The sequence below is a fragment of the Miniopterus schreibersii genome (genome assembly GCF_964146895.1).
Source record: "Miniopterus schreibersii genome assembly, chromosome: 11".
Classification (NCBI taxonomy): domain Eukaryota; kingdom Metazoa; phylum Chordata; class Mammalia; order Chiroptera; family Miniopteridae; genus Miniopterus; species Miniopterus schreibersii.
In genome coordinates this window covers 39,403,300-39,419,676 of record NC_138111.1, presented here as the reverse complement: position 1 = coordinate 39,419,676, position 16,377 = coordinate 39,403,300, and the positions used below count along the sequence as shown (strand labels likewise).

At 38.6% G+C, this 16,377-nt stretch overlaps 1 protein-coding gene across 6 annotated transcripts in view; it reads right to left on the bottom strand.

The window, feature by feature from the left end:
• TRPM3 (transient receptor potential cation channel subfamily M member 3) overlaps positions 1-16,377 on the bottom strand; it is a 738,103-nt gene that overhangs the window by 272,538 nt on the left and 449,188 nt on the right. The window lies entirely within an intron of this gene.

Below are 16,377 nucleotides of genomic sequence, written 5' to 3'. Positions count from 1 at the left end.
GAACTTACATATAGCGGGGAAACAAAGGGACGGATGACAAATAAAGTAAACAAAAATAGTTAAATATAGGACAGTGTACAGTATGAATGGTATGAAAGACATAATCAGAGAACATCAAGGCACAGACCTGCCTCCATAAGGTGGTCAGGAAAGGCTTCTCTTGGGGGTGGCGGTGGAGCTAAAACTGAAGGATGGGAGTTAGCAGTGAGAAGTCTGGGGACAGGGATGTGGAGTGGAGGGAGGGCGAGTGTTTCATGCTGAGGGGACACATGCAAGGGTTTGGGGACAGAAGGAGCTAGTTTATATTTGAGTAAATAAAGGATGGCCAGTGTTGGTGTGTCTTAGTGAAGGACCAAACTGACTCTCTTGTTGAGATATCATTAAAACTCAAGAATTTACTTAATATTTCCCTTTAAAATTATGAACATTTTATGATTTCTAATAGTCTGCATATAAAGAATGCCAGAATGGAATTTGAAGATGGCTGTGTAGTGTGGAGGGATATTAGAGGGGTATCATGGTGGCATCTGCCTTGAGCTGAGGGTGCTTCCGTGGCCTGTAGGTTTTGTGGATGCACAGGCTGATGCAGAAAGACAGGGTTCATGGAAAATTGTCAGCTTTCTATTCATATTGCAAAATACTCAGAGGGGTTGGATTGTGCAAATGTGCATCTGGATCTGATTTCGTTCCCCTGAATCTCAGGGCACCTTCTGAGAACTCATTGGACTCTTTGGAAAACAGATATGGTTACTGTTTTCCTTGACTCCCCAATTCAGCAAGTAGTTTCCATCCCCAAGTCTATTACTAGAAAAAAAATTAACCTGTCTCTATCAGTTCCAAAAAGAATCAGTAGAGTCCCTTGGAAATCTTAATATATTTTCCTCTAAACCTGTAGGTTTTTTTCTAAGACCTTACTGCATACTCCTTTCAACTTCCCTTTGGATACCATTTGATTTTTATCTGTGAGACAAATGGGTCATACAACTCAGGTTAGTAAGCACTAGCAGTAACTATTGGCCACCCTTTAACTGATTTACTTCGCAGAAACAGTTCTTTGAAAAAGTACAGACAATTTTCTTTCTCAAAAATCTACCCCGGGACCATTTCCTCTGATACTTTTTTAGAGCTAACCTTGGAAATCTCAAACAGGCTATTACGTATGTATGTAGACACATATGTACACATGTGTACACACACACACACTTGAATTAACCATTCAGGTATAGTAGGGAGTCTCAGGTGTAGGAGAGATTGACAAAGACATTTAAACATGCATGGAAGTCCAAGAGTAGAGGCAAAAAAAAGGAGGACATGATTCAGAAAGAAGAGATGAGCATCTCAACCATCAACAACCATGTCAGCATATTGCACAAGTTATGTACAAATCAGCTCTGGCTCTTGGAGATCAAGACCTTGTTGGGAACTGTCACTGGGCAGGGCTTCTCTTCTTCTCTATCAGTGATTGTATCATTTCTATCTTCTTCAATAATAAACACTCGTCCTATGTAATATGTGCCCTTCATGCCTTCCAGCTCCACTGGCATTGCATTCCAATTCAGAAGCATAGACTTTGGGGTAAAACTGGGTTGAGTCCTGGTTCCACCATTTGGAGTTCCACTGATGTGCTTTTGAGCAAACTACTAACCTCTGTAGAATATCTGTAATTTGGATGATTTTGACCAGTTCTCAAATTTTGTTGGAGAGCTAATGAAGAACATGAAGATCAAGATCATTAAAGGAAGCCAGGGCCTGGGCACTTGTATTTTCATCAAGTCTCCCTGGTGATTCTGATACTGAAGTTTGAGAACCACCAATTTTGGAGAGTAAAGATAAACAAGTGTAACAAGCACCTATCAATAATGTTTCCTAAAAAGGATCATGTGGTAAATGGAAAAGAGTTTTGTCTTCATTGTCCAAGACCTGAATTCCTATGTGGGTTCTACTGCCTACTAACTGTGAGAGTTCAGCTAAGTCACTTAGCTTGGGAGAACCATGATGTCCTCATTTGTTAAATACAGATAATGATGCACCACATCGAAGGGCCATGGTTTTAATGAAATGAGGTGGCTCACAGGAGGTGGCTGATAGGTGTTGGCTGAAGTAGATTCTCTTCCTACATTTGAATTTGTTTACTTATTTAGATACTTCTAGACACAAAACTTATATGGATTTTACTCCATGAAACTTCTCTCAAGACTTTTCTGATAGATCACATATTTCTTGAGTGTAGAAATTGAATATATGACTGCCATTGCATTTACCCATGACACTAAGTAAAACTTTTGACACAAAATGCTTTGATTACATAACACCTAGTTCCTGTATGCCCTAACCTTAAAACCTCTGTTGGTTTCTTGTATCCATTCAATAACCTGAGTTGACTTTCCTTAAAGGGACTGAGGAAATATTTTACTGAGTTAGAAGTTATCTTTAATAACTATGAACAAATCCTCTTAACCTACGACCAAAGTCCTAGTTAATCACAAACATGGGTCACAGATACTGAACTATGCTTCTGAGTTAGGCCGGTCTTTCAGTTATTAAACTAAAAAAAAAATCTTATCATTTGGTTAGATAAAAAGCCTCCAAAATGCCGGATTCTTAATAATGATTTTATTGTGCATTAGCCATTATGATGATCATGGCTTTAAAGTAATTTTTCATAAAATGATGACTCTATAGGGTAACACAAGTAACAGAGAAGCAAACTCAGCCTGGCCTCTGGTCTATCTGGCAGTACAAAGAAGGAAGTGTTGGAGGGCTGGGGGTGGGTGAATGAAAGCCCCAGAAGAGAAAATAAGCAGCAGCATCGTTCATGACCACCCTGCTTGAAAAAAATCCCTCTGTCAGTAAGCAAAAAGAAGCCCCAAGCTAAGGGAGAGACAGGCTGGGAGCAAGGCACATGTTTCTCTGATCTCCTTTTATTTTGTTCTCTGACCTCTGAGTGGGTTCAAGTGCTTTAGACCACAGATCCCACATCCCTCATTTCCACACCCCCAAATTCTCTTATTTTCTCATTCCTTTCTCTCCCCCTCTTTTTGTCTGATCTTTTTTTTCTCCAGTGAAAGAGCTTGTTAGGGAAGAGATATTCTAGAGTCTCCCTGTAAAGACTTCGCCTTTCCTTCTCCACAAATACCCCTCATACCTTCATAGGTGAAGAGTGGACATAATGTCATTTGACACCAATTCGATGTCCTCTATACTGACAGCTTACACCAGTGGGAGAAAGTTGATTTAGAGACACTGGGAAAATATATAACACAACTTCAGATTTCCCTTCAGTCTTTCCAAAGATTTCTTGATTAAAATGGCCAGAACAACATTAACCCACTGAATTTTAAAATTTTAACAAAGATCTTTTGTGGTTTGCAAGGAAATATTTACACTCGCTCATTTATGTTTTGAAGGTTTTAATCTTCCATTGCACAGAGAGGGATTAATCCATTCACAAGGGGGAAAAAGCACAGAAAAGCCTCAATATAACTAGGTTAGTGATCAGAAATCAATGTAGCTGTGTCCATGTTTCCATTAAACTTAAGGCATCAACAGGAGCAAGTATTGTTATTTTTGGGCCCCATTCAATTGTTTTTTGCTTTTAAAGGTAACATGCCTCATTGAAAAGTCTCTTTAGGGGTGGAGCACAGACCCAGGTATTTTCTAAAAGCATCCAGATAATTCTGATGTGCAGCTAGAGTGGAGAAATATTGTTTTTCAAGGAAGTGGAAAAGCACAGGAGATTCTTTAATTTCTCAGGACAAAAGAGCCCTTGCCCCAGTCTTGCCAGTCTCTTTCTCTCTTATCATTATGTTTTACTATTTTTTTCATAGCATTAACTACCATTGAAATTATCTTTATATACTTGTATGTCATTTGTGTATGGTCTCTCTCCTTTCTTAGGAATGTAAGCTCCAGTAAGTCCTGAACAATATAGTTGCTCTATATTTGTCAAATAAGTGAATTTAAAGTTATTAACAATCATCTTTTTCATCTTACAATGAACAAAGTACTACTATATACCCTTCTAGGTTGCTGTGATAATATAAGGAAATCATGTCCATGTAAACTAATGTCGATAATGTGAAATGCCTAGAAATGTTATTCTTATCATTAAATAACAAACTACCTAACCTCAAATGTTTCCCCAAATAGCTCCTGGATTAAAATTTTCAACAGTAGGTTCCTTTATTTGGCTGACTATTGTTAAAACGTAAATTGCTTACCTTCGTGGAATAATATTAATTAGATGACTTTTTGTCACTTAGGAAACATCAGCAATCCTAAAATACAGAACAAGTAGATTCTGAATTAAATTTAAAATGGAGGCGGTTCTCTACTATTCATGCAGGGCAGCCCTAGTTAGTAGGAAGAGCAGGCTAGAGGCCTACAGGGGAGAACAGACATGGGGTAGCGGGGAGAGGACACTGGACGTTTGATACCAGGAAAGGGAGAGAGAAGTATGTGAGTGAGAAACTTTGTTGACCCTGAACTGGAAAGATCTTGGGTTCACTCTGGTCAGAAAAGTGAAGCAGTCATGCTTTCAGTGAGCATTAGTGAGGTACCTTGTGAGCTAGACAGGTCATATATTATATCACTTAATCCTCAGGGCAACTCTTGATGCAGTCTCCTGATTTTATAAGAGGGAAAATGGTTGTTCACAGGTGTCCTGTCCCTAGGGAGGCAGCATGGTGTAGTGATAAGGACACTGACTCCATAGGGAGGCAGTGAGTTAGAAACCCAGTTCCAGATGTACGAGCCCTGGGCAGTTATGGACATCTCCATGCGTCAGCCTCCTCCGGTTGAAAACAGGGCTGATAATAATTGTAACTCTCTTTTAGGGTTGTTATGATGATTAAATACATTACCGTCTACAAAGCACTCAGAACTGGCATAGGAGGGACACTAATCATAGATCAGGATGCACAGTGATGGGGAACGCGGATGTGGAAGCTAGTAAAGTTTATATGTACCTTGATAGATTTCCACATACAGGACACACTCATATAGCCTCATCCAGATAATGAAACAGGATTTAACCAGCACCTAGAAACTCCCTTTATACCCCCCCAGTCTTATCCTCACCTCCTCTGAAAGCCTGACTTCTAACAGTAGAAAATCTCTCCTGTTTCTGTAATTTATGTAAAAGGAACCATACGATCTAGAACTTTTTGTATCTGTCCTCTTACACTCACCATTACATCAATGAGATTTATTCATTTGTGTAGGTAAAACCCCTCTCTCCTCCCTGCTGTATGGCATTCCGTTTGTAAATTCACCACAATTTCTACGTCCAGTCTATTGCTGATAGGCATTTGAGTAGTTCCCAGATTTAAGCTTTTACCGATACTACTGCTATTAACATTCAGCCAACACTGTTTGGTGAACATGTATACTCGTTTTTATTTGGTATATACCTACAAGTGGAATTTCTGGTTCATCATGTATGAATACAGTCTGCTTGAGAATATAGATAAAACAGGAGGCAGCTGTACAATAAAAACTCTCCTTGGTAGAGTATAGGAATTTCACTTCTTTGTCTTTTTCACTGTATCTGTTTTGAAGGGTATAGAGTGATATCTCACTGTGGTCTTACTGTGTATTTCCTTGATAATTAATGAAATTGAATGAAATTGAACTCCTGTTTATTTTCAAGATTTTCCTAAGTCAAAAGCCTATGCTCTCTCTCTATATCCCCACTTAAAAAAACAAAAAAACTGCCTTTCTCCAAAGCTCTTCTTTCATGGAATTTTAAGTCCTAATTTAGAAACCAAAGGAATTCACTATTTTTATTGTGTATTCCTTTTTTTCTTTTGTAATTTAGAGAATTATCTTCTGGTAATGGAGGGGACAAAGGGGGTCTTCCAGAAAGAACATTTTTGTTCTTCCTTTTGTTGCCATTAAAAGGGAGATTAAAAAATTATCTTGGCTCTGCAGACCAGCTCAGAGCCCAGAGCTCGGATGGGGGAGGGGAAACAACAAAAGGAAGCTGACCTACTTCTGGAGGCTCCGTGACACCATTTAAGCTACTCAAGGTGCTTTCAGGGCAATTCTATCGGAAACGGAGCCAGGTCTGTGTGGGGGGGAGGCTAGGTGTATGTGTGAGAACAATCATTCAGAAGAGCTGTGAGTATTTTACATGGAAACGTAACTGTTTTCAGTTTTCCTTTCACTGCCCACACGCACAGGTGTACCTGTCATCTGTATGTCCCCCAGAACTTTCTGCAGTGAAACTAAGTAGGAAAAGTTACTATTAGAAGATATATCTCTTGTAAAACACTTAAGTCGTTCCCGCTTTTCTTTCTATTTATGAGAGTACACAGGATACCACCCACCCCTTAACATAACTTGAGTTTATAACAGCATTTTTATCATTCAGGATGCACATTTTTACTCTCACCCTCAAAAGCTAATTTTTTCATGTTGTTCAGGTAGAACACTAAACTCTTTAGTCCCATAGAAAGAGTTCCAGCTAATGAATATATCTCCTGGGCTTCTGTTCAAAATATACAGTTTTTCCTCTCCTGGATCTGAAAGAAATTTCTTCCTTAAGAACCCTTCTCAAACATAATTTTTTTAAAAATAATTTATTTTTTAATTTGGGAAAGTTGAGTAGGAAGTTACATTTTGAATCACCTGTGCCAACCTGAACACTGCTGAAAACAAAATATATTTTAATGGTTCTAACTCAAGGCATTCAGCCCTATTCTGACCTTTCCTCGTCTTTCTCTCTATTGACACACTCAGCTTAAGAAAACAGAGAGCCCTTTGATGACTATCATGTTCTCGGAGGGTAACATACCCTGCGGTCTCGTACATCTATAAAGAATTGAGACTGTGACTGGCGTCTGGGCTGTAGGTTAAAGATTAATGAATCTATTAACAATTAGAGAGACTGTCTTCAGAAACATGGCTTGGGTAGTAGAGAGACTATTAAACAAACATCACCCTCATTAAGGAGTTAGAATCTGCAAACAGAATTTCCGCTGCTCACAGCAGTTGGTATTCTGGCCAGTGTTCACTGTAGGTGGCCAACCCCAAAAGTAGTCCTTGCTCCTGGTGCACTCACAGCATAACGTTGGCCCTGGAGTCACTTTGACACAGATTTTCCTGAACTACTTAAACCATTTTTCCTATTGCCAAGAGTGGTTATTGATGCAGGAAGATGATAATTTTTTTGCTCCAAAGGCTTTATATTATATTCTTACCACAGACAGGCCTGCTGTTTTGCTGATTCTGGAATTTTTCTCTACTTTGCGTTGCTAGGGAGAAAAAGTGGGATGTCCTCAGCTTACATTTTCATGACATCTCCTTGACTCAGCAATTATACTTAAATTTATTTGTTCTTTCAATTAGTATTTAAATACCTACTATAGACTGAGCCCTGGGGAAATCATGTTCTATAAAATAGAGATAATCTATAGATTCATGGAGCTCATAGGCCAGGGGTGAAGGAGGTGGCAATAAATAGGGAGTCTATCAGATGTATATTTTATCAGAACTTCAGTGCTTTAAAGGAAATACATTACATGCAGTGATAGTGGATAACAAAGGTGGGGATCCAGTTAGAGTGGTTGGGGAAGGGCTTTCTGACTTTGTAGAACTGACCAGGAGCACATGTAGCAGAAGCATAGCATCCAAAGGAAAGAGAAGGAACTAGTTGAAAATGGGGATTTATGATGACATAATAACTGGACGACTGCACAAAATGATTGCATGGAGCTATTTATCATGGCATCGTTTATCATACTGGAAAGCTGGAATAATGGCCTACATGTCTAACAATAGAGGATTGTTAAATAAATTAAGGCTCATGCTTACAATTGAAAATTTTGCATCCATTAAAAATAAGATTGAAGTCTAGATGGTGTGATTCAATTGGTTGAGCATTGTCCCACGCACCAAGAGGTTGCAGATTCGATTCCCAGTCAGGGCATATGCCTGTGTTGCTCATAGGCCAGGGCTTGACCTCCAGCAGGGAGTGTGCAGGAGGCAGCCAATTGATGTTTCTCTCTCATCGATGGTTCTGTCTCTCTCTCCCTCTCCTTTCCTCTCTCTCTCTCTTAAAAAAAAAAAAAAACAATAAACACATAGTTAAAAAAATAAGATTGAAAACGGATGGTAGTAATGTCTAGTGGTTCTAAACATAGATTCTGGAGCAAAATAGCCACTTTGTAGCTGTGTGATCTTGGGCAAATTGCATAACATCTCTGTGCTTTAGTTATCTTATCTGTAAAATAAAGATAATGACAGAGAGGGCTGTTTCTAGGACTTAATATATGTAAAGTACTTGGAAAAGTGTCTTTGCCTATGAAGTACTATTATTATCATCTATATTTGTTGGCTGAGAAAGCTGGCCACTGTGAACTCTAAAATATAGATTATACAACTATACAAATAGTATGTCTAACATCTTTTAAAAGCCCTCTGACATAAGAAGGACAGAATATAATAGAGAGTTTTATTGGTGGTTTTATCTGGATGATGATTTTAATTTTCTTTTTCTGTACTGTTTGCATTGAATTTCTACAATTAACCTTTATTACTTTTATAGTCAGATAAACTAATAAAGTGAGCTCCCTTTTATAAAAATACATTTTTGTGTTTCCATTTCTAAAGCCTTCCAGTGAAGTGAGTTCAAAGCATAGTTTTACAGAAAGCATATTTATACAGAATATAGTGGCAATAGCATAAGGTCATCTCTTTGCATGGCTAGTCCCCTTCTCTGTTCACTCAACATTAAAAAGTGCTTTCTTATGGGTTGAGCACTATTCTGGGAATACAGTGGTAAATATAATGACATCTCTCCCTGTAAACAGCTTACCATCTAGTTGAGATAAACAGAAAAAGTAATAGGTACATAAAGTCCACTGGTGACAGAAGTGGTCCAATACATCTCAAGGCTTCACGGAAGAGACGAGTCTTGAAAACCAGGACAAACGGAATGGTTTAGGTGGGCTGGCACAATATTCTAAATCAGTGATGTTTAACCAGTGTGCCACAAGAATTTTTAAAACATGCAATATCTGTCTATTTAGTCAGGAGCACTGAACTCTTTTCCCTGAGATTGTCAAAAAATGGCAACCAGCACAATAGCTGTCCGGTGTGAACGAATCAAAATTATACCTATTTTTTTGTCAGATTCCCCCCAAAATTATAATGTATTTTTTGGTGTGCTTCAGAATTTCAGTAATTAGTTTATGTGTGCCGTGAGATGAAAAGGGTTGAAAATTGCTATTCTAAGCAGATGTAGCTGTGTGTGGACGGCACAAGGAGTGTGGAGAACAGAGGGGCCCCCATAGGGCTGCGGCTTCCAGTGGAGGGAGGGAGCGGGAGGGAAGGTGCTGCAGAGGCTCATTCCCTGGAAGGGCTACTCCGCCAGGTCAGGGGGTTTGAACGTGACCTTGAAGGCAATGAATGGGGACCCACTGAAGGGTTTTAAGAAGGTATATGATAATAATGAGATGTGTATTCAAATGAGTCATTAAAAAGAATGGTGCAGGTGCCTGGAAGAAATTAAACATTCTTTCATTTCTGGTGGTAGGAATCATCTCCTTCATCTGAGACGTGGAATCACTGCCTGCCCATCTAGGACTCAGCCACTGGGCCAACTGATTTCTGTTACAGAGCCCATATGAAACTTGGAAGCTCCTCGAACGCTAATTTGGCATTGCAGTTTTGAAGAATGCGAAATCAATTCACTTTGGCAGGACTGATAAGATGTTCATACCTGTTTACTAAGATTTGAAGAGAAATAGATTTGAAAGGCTCCTTGTGTGGTCATGATTTTTCTCTTAAATTGAGATGGCAAAGTCTATATGGTATTGCAATTTCAAGCAAAACCCTCTAAAGCTGTCTTATTTAAACAATTTAGAAAGTATGTAAGTAGCAAAATAGCTTTTTTTTTTTTTAAAGTAATGTCACAGAGCACATGCATTTAAACTCACAGCAAAACATGATTTGTGGCCTCAAATAATCTTTCACATTAGTCTTTATTTGCTCTTAATAAAGAGCTGCCACAGATCAGGGTATTATTTTTCAAGTGGCTATAACACATTTTTTACTTGATCTATCAAAAATAGATGGGCAAACTCCACGATATTTTCATGGTTTTGGATGGCATATTAATTGTGTGCTCCTCACAGTAGCAGAGCAGGAAAAGTAAGGTGGTTGAGAACAAATAAAATTGAGACCACCTAGTATTACATGGATTGTCTGGGAATCCTTTGAAAAATGCATCTCTTTTAAGAAACAAGATAATTCGAGTTGAGGCGATGAGAATGAAGGTCACGCCACAGTTAATGGGTAAACAGGTTACCACGCAAATGGAATTAACCACAATGAAGAGAAGAGGAGAAGGCTAACATTATGACCGACCAATTCACTGAAATTAAGAATCTGAAAAGGCCTGTTAAGTCATATCCAGCCTCTCCACTGCATCAGTCTTTTCTCGTAACATATTTACCTTGTTCTTTTATTTAATTTATTCTTCAATTATGCAGCCTTCAAGGTTCCCTTCAATATATAAGAAAATATTCTGATTCAATCAACTTAACTTGTGAGAAACAATTGATAGATTTTGCATTTCAGGACTTGGCCTTAGTAGATGTTAATTAATAATTATGCTTCAATGGGTGGATGTGTAGAATGTCAACAAATGATAATGATAAAATTCTTGAGCAATTTTTAATCTTCATATAAGTAACCCTAAATCTGCAAACCATATGACCAAGGTAATTTAAAAAAAAATAGAATAGTGACAGATTTCTGTCATCCTGTAAGTAATCAAATTATGGATTAGGGGAGTTTGCTATAGATGTCAATGTATGTATTATGCATGTAAAAGATCCAAGATAAAATAGAAACAACATTAAAAGGTAAACTAAATCTATTAAAATATACCAACATTCAATTTAATTTGATTCTATTGTATTGCTAGCTCCTCCTCAGTAAATACACTCTATAAATCAGGCATAGTGTACCATTATAATCTTTTTAGAATTTTGGGAACAGGACAGAACATAAGTATTATTGTTTACATAACTCAGGGGCAGTGAAGCTTATTAATATTTCTGTTACAGTCTGTTCTCATGTCCTGAAGTAACTTTCAGGGAAATATAGATTTTGCAGAGCAAAAGGGCTTTCTTCTGGAAGGCCTGCTTGTTCTTTCCTGCTCCCGATTACCGTTATGCATGACAAATGTTTTGGTAATGAGAATGGAATTCTATTTAAACAAACCGACCAACTAATAAACATTCAAATAAGCCATAACTTGTTTCAGTGCATTTCAGCCTTCTGGAATTTCTGATCAGTTCAACAAAGCTTTACTCTAAACCCCAAGGCTGACTCTGTCCTGAAATGGCTGCTCTGGGACAGACCAAAATGCTCAAGGTCAGGGGGCTCCCTGGTAGCCAGGATCCAAGAAGGCTTGATTCTATCCCCAGAAAACAAATGCAATGCTGCGAACAGAAAAGTGCCATTCTCTTAGCCACCAATGAGCCTAAATTTCTTCCTTAAAAGATTTGCTGTCTTTCAACTAAGGCTTTAATATTTGATGAACTTGTGGCATTAGTGAAAGTATGTTTTTCTTTAGCAGAAAATTTTTATTGCTCATCTTACAGCTTGAACCCATAGACACGGGATGGTCTTGCTCCTACAACTGCAATTATGATGAGTTCTTAAATGGTATGTTAGGACATATTTTTTATGTGAAATTCATAATATAGCTCTTAATAGGGAGTTTGTTAATAGCCAAAAACTCTTGCTAGTGAGATGTCACAGAAATTAAGTGAGCTATTTCTAATGATCGCTCACATTACATAAGCAGAAGACTCTTGACGTTAAGATAAAGATAAAGAAAATGTACAGTGATGAAGTTCATCTCAGGCACACTGATTGTTAGATTGTTTTGATCTCCTCTCATATATCAGCTCTCTGAAAGGCAACAGGAATTTGAAAATGAATAAGACATGGCCAGTTTTGGGAGGTGCTTAAAGTCTATTCTCTTTAAGGTTAAGTAGAAATTCATCTGGAAGATGGAATAAGGGAGTGAGGGGGAAAGGGTAAGATCTGAGCCATCAGAGGGGTTTGTAAGTGAGCGTGAGTGTTGGAAAAAATGACAACAGTTTGCTAAGGCTGTAATGAAGAAAGCCCATGGCAGATCATTCAGAGGTGTCTGTAACCAGCTGATGAAAGGCCTAGTAGAGCCATGTGAAAAATTTTGGACTTTATCCAGAAAATAAGGGAGAGCCATTGAAGGAATTTTTAAGGAGTGACAAGTGATGAAATATTCAAACCATTTTTTTCTGCAACCGTGCCAAATTCTGGAAAAATTATTTCTTTACTGACCCAAATAACATGGAAACAGCCTCAAAAATAGGTGTTTCTTTTCTGATTAAGAGGGTATATTGGCAAAATTCGAATGGTGGTCTATAGCTGTAGGATCCAAAATGTTTCATGCTTCATTGCTACTTGACCAAACTTACATAACACAAAAGACAAGGTTAATGGCACACCCCTAAATGTTCTCTTTTATTTTCCCAAGGTGAGGAGTTTACCTGAGAATGTTTCATGTAATGGTCCTTCTGTTTCAAAGTGCTTCTGCTTCTCAGGGTCACCTGACCAGAGGAGGCTCTAATGAGAGACTGTCATGTTAGCATCTGTGACTGAGGCACAGTGACTGGAGACATTCTTTCAAAGTGAAGTCTACTTCAGAATGAACCAATCAGTTCTGTAGAAGATTATTGTGGGTAATCGTCTTCTAGTCTCAAAACAAAAAAACCCCACAACCCCACCCCCCAAAATCTCTGAGATTGTCAAGCATTTAAAAATGTCTTCTCATAAGCATCTAGATATGGTTTTCAGAAACCAGGAAATATTTTTTTTGAGAATCCTGATTATGCATGCAGTCTTCAACTCTCACTCAGCAGCACAAGAATAGGTCTCACTCTTAGAGTACTTTCATATAAAACAAGAAAAGAAAAGTCCTCAGAGCCTGTGCTGGACTTATAACCTTGTGCGGGGATATGTCTTTGTTTCTGGCTCAATGTGTACTCCTTTGTTCAGGGTAAGTGTATGCACCATATGGCAACCGGCCAACTCCACTGCTATATCTGTCCCTTATAGGGAGGGGATTTGGTCCTTTGTTTTATAATACAACTGGGGTGCCTGTAGGCCAGTGTGTCGCTGCTGGCCATGGGTGACTGGTAGCTACTACGGAGGCTGGTTTTGCTGTGTCTTCCCTATGTGAGTAAAATGTTGTTCCATCCAGTACTTGACCACACTAACTTTTCCTGGGCAACTCCAATACCAAGATGCAGTGAGCAGCAGTGTTTAGATTTCAAATCCTAATAATAGGCAACATATGCTAATTGCTCAACACTGATTATATGTTAATTTTTTTAGAAAATATTTTGTAGGCAATAATAGTCAAAACAAAGTAAGATTACTAGAGAATTTGGCTAAGAACTCAAGAACTTAGGTCATAAATTAACCATTGCTTCTCACCAAATCCCCAAAAGAAACTTGTACATATAAACCCTAGACTACAATGTAGAACTCTCCAGTGAACTAGGAGGGGCCCCAGGTAGAAACCCCTATGACTTACAAAGATCTAGAGCCAGAGCCAACTGAGGGGCCACTGTGTCCAAGACCACATCTCAGGTTTCAGCAGCTACTACAAAGCTCTCATCCAGACCCAGCCAGAGAGCTCAAAGAGGAAGTTTGAGGAAACAACATTTTTTGCAATACCTACTACAGATTAAACCATCTGTAGGTCTTCTGAGGCCAGAACATCAGGAACATCCCTAAAGAAATAGCATCCCCAAAAGAAATACAGCTAGAAGACTACACTTCTTCCAGGAGGAAGTGAACCACTTCCACTCTGAGGACAAAGGTCAGAAGAGAGCAGAAGGAGACAAAAAACAAAATGAAACAGAAAATGAGCTACTCCTGCCTAGTGTATTATAAGGAAGTCCATGTAAATAGAGAGATTGTGACAGTCCCTTTTCCCCCTTCCTTCTTTGCTGTGGACAATGAAACACTCTATGGCTCCTATGACTCAGTGACCAATATAATATTCTTAAGCATGTCCACCAGGCCTCCTTGGTGGTAGAGTGAAAGGCCTTGATCTTGACCCAATTTTTTTAAAGGATCAGATATAAGTGTGTAGAGCAGCAATTTTAAACCTTTTTCATCTCATGGCACACAACAACTAATTGCTACAATTCTGCAGCACACCAAAAAATGTATTTTTTGCTGATCTGACAAAAAAACAGGCACAATTTGAATTCATTCATACCAGATCGCTACAGTTGTGTTGGCTGTTGTCATTTTTTTTTTTTTAATTTAACAATTTAAGGGAAAAGAGGTCAGTGTTCCTGACTGAGTAGTCAGGTATTACATGTTTTAAAATTTCTTGCGACACATGGTTGAAAATCTCTGGTGTAGAGGTATTTGTGAAGGAATAAGGATTTCCAGCTTCCTTCCACTTAGAACCCCCTAAATTGCAGAAACATATTTTCTTAAGGTTAATCTTTACATTATTATCAACAGTGATTTGGGAGCAAGTCTTACATTTGACATGTACCTTTTACGTTTTTTTAAAGGTCTTATTTATAAAATGAATATTGTAACTCCTAATCCCTGGAATCTTTGAATTGTGGAAACAGTGCAACACATGAGAGTACAGGAATAAAGTCTTGTTTCCCACTCTCAAATACCTCTGATTTAATGTTTGCAGTCCTCGGTTTGTAACATTAGTCTTTTCATCCAAGTGTTATTATTATTATTTTTTGCTAATTCTCACCTGAGGATATTTTTTTTCTTTCATTTTTTTTTTTTTTTTTAGAGAGTGGGCGGGGAGGGGAGACAGAGAAAAACATCGATGTGAGAGAGACACATCAGTTGGTTGACACATCAATTGGCTGCCTCCCGCGCGCTCCCCGACCGGGGCCCGGTATTGACCCTGCAACTGAGGCATGTGGCCCTGACTGGAATCGAACCCATGACCCTTCAGTCTGCAGACTGATGTTCGAACCACTGAGCAGACTGAATAGGGCTCATCCAAGTGTTATAAGGGAATGGTTCTGAAGAGCAGTAGTGTGTCAACTTGTCCCTTGTCAACTCTGCATCAGTCGTCATCCTTGGGGAGAAGCCTGGGACTTCACTTCCTGGGACCCTTGCCAGCTGGGTTTCGATAGGAACTATGCCTGTGGGGATTACTCTCGGGAAGCATGAGCACAGGAGAGAAGCAGCCAAGTGAACACTGACAGGTGCCCATGGAAGACTGCCAAGGGCTTTCTAGGTAAGTGCCCGGCAGTTGCTTGGAAGTTGCAAACAAGGTCATCAATAGCTTCCCTGTGTTCCTGAACACCAGCAACAGTTGTCCCACCAACCTTTACTTCTGCAGCTCTTCCAACGGTTATATCAGCCTCGGATTCCCTGTATTTTATTCTTTTCTGCTCAAAGTACTTAGAGCGACTGAAAACAAGTGACAACCACACTCCTCTTTTGCCTATGCAACACCCTTCTGCCTTTAGCTAACAAAATTTTTTAAACAACTAGGGGATAGCCTTTTTTGAGGCCGTTTCTGTGTTACAGAAGAGATTTCAGAAATACAGGATTATTTTTTAGCCTTATTTAGTTCCCTTGTCTCATCCAATTATTATTTTTTTTTTATACTTTATACTCCCATCTTCATATGTTCCCCACTATCCCACATGGCTATATAATGATAATTGCAGTAGCAGTTAACATCTCTATCTCTTAATACTTTTTAATTCTTGCTTATATGTATCATCCCACTTGATCTTCACAGTAATTTTATAACTTGAATGATATGGCATTCAATTTTCCTATTTTATAGATTGGAAATTTGAGAGCCAGAGAGGTTAAGTGATTTATTTGAGGTCACATAGAAAATCAGGGAATGTGCTAGGACTAGAATCTAAGATTTTTGACCATTGCTATTCTAGGATGTCTGAGAGCAGCTACTGTACTATCTCAGCAACTAAGATGGCAACTTTCTGCATGCACATTTCCTGACCTGGGAAAATTTTCTATGGGATAAACCTCATTAATTTGAGTCACCATGGTTCTTTTCTGTGAATAGAACCCATCTTTGTCAATGCTTTGAATCCCACTCTTCTAATTAATATAACAAACAGTGGGTAACTGCAAGATAATTGTAGAGGTAGTTCTGTGATTGTTATTTGGCATCTAATATATTTGATATATTGAAAGTATAATAATAATGAGGGTGACAACATATTATTGTCTCTGACAACCTATCTGCCGACAATACCAATTAGTCAGTGGTATAATATCTAATGTGTTTTCATATCAGAGGAACTCCCTAGATTATAATTGAACTATTTGGTAGTG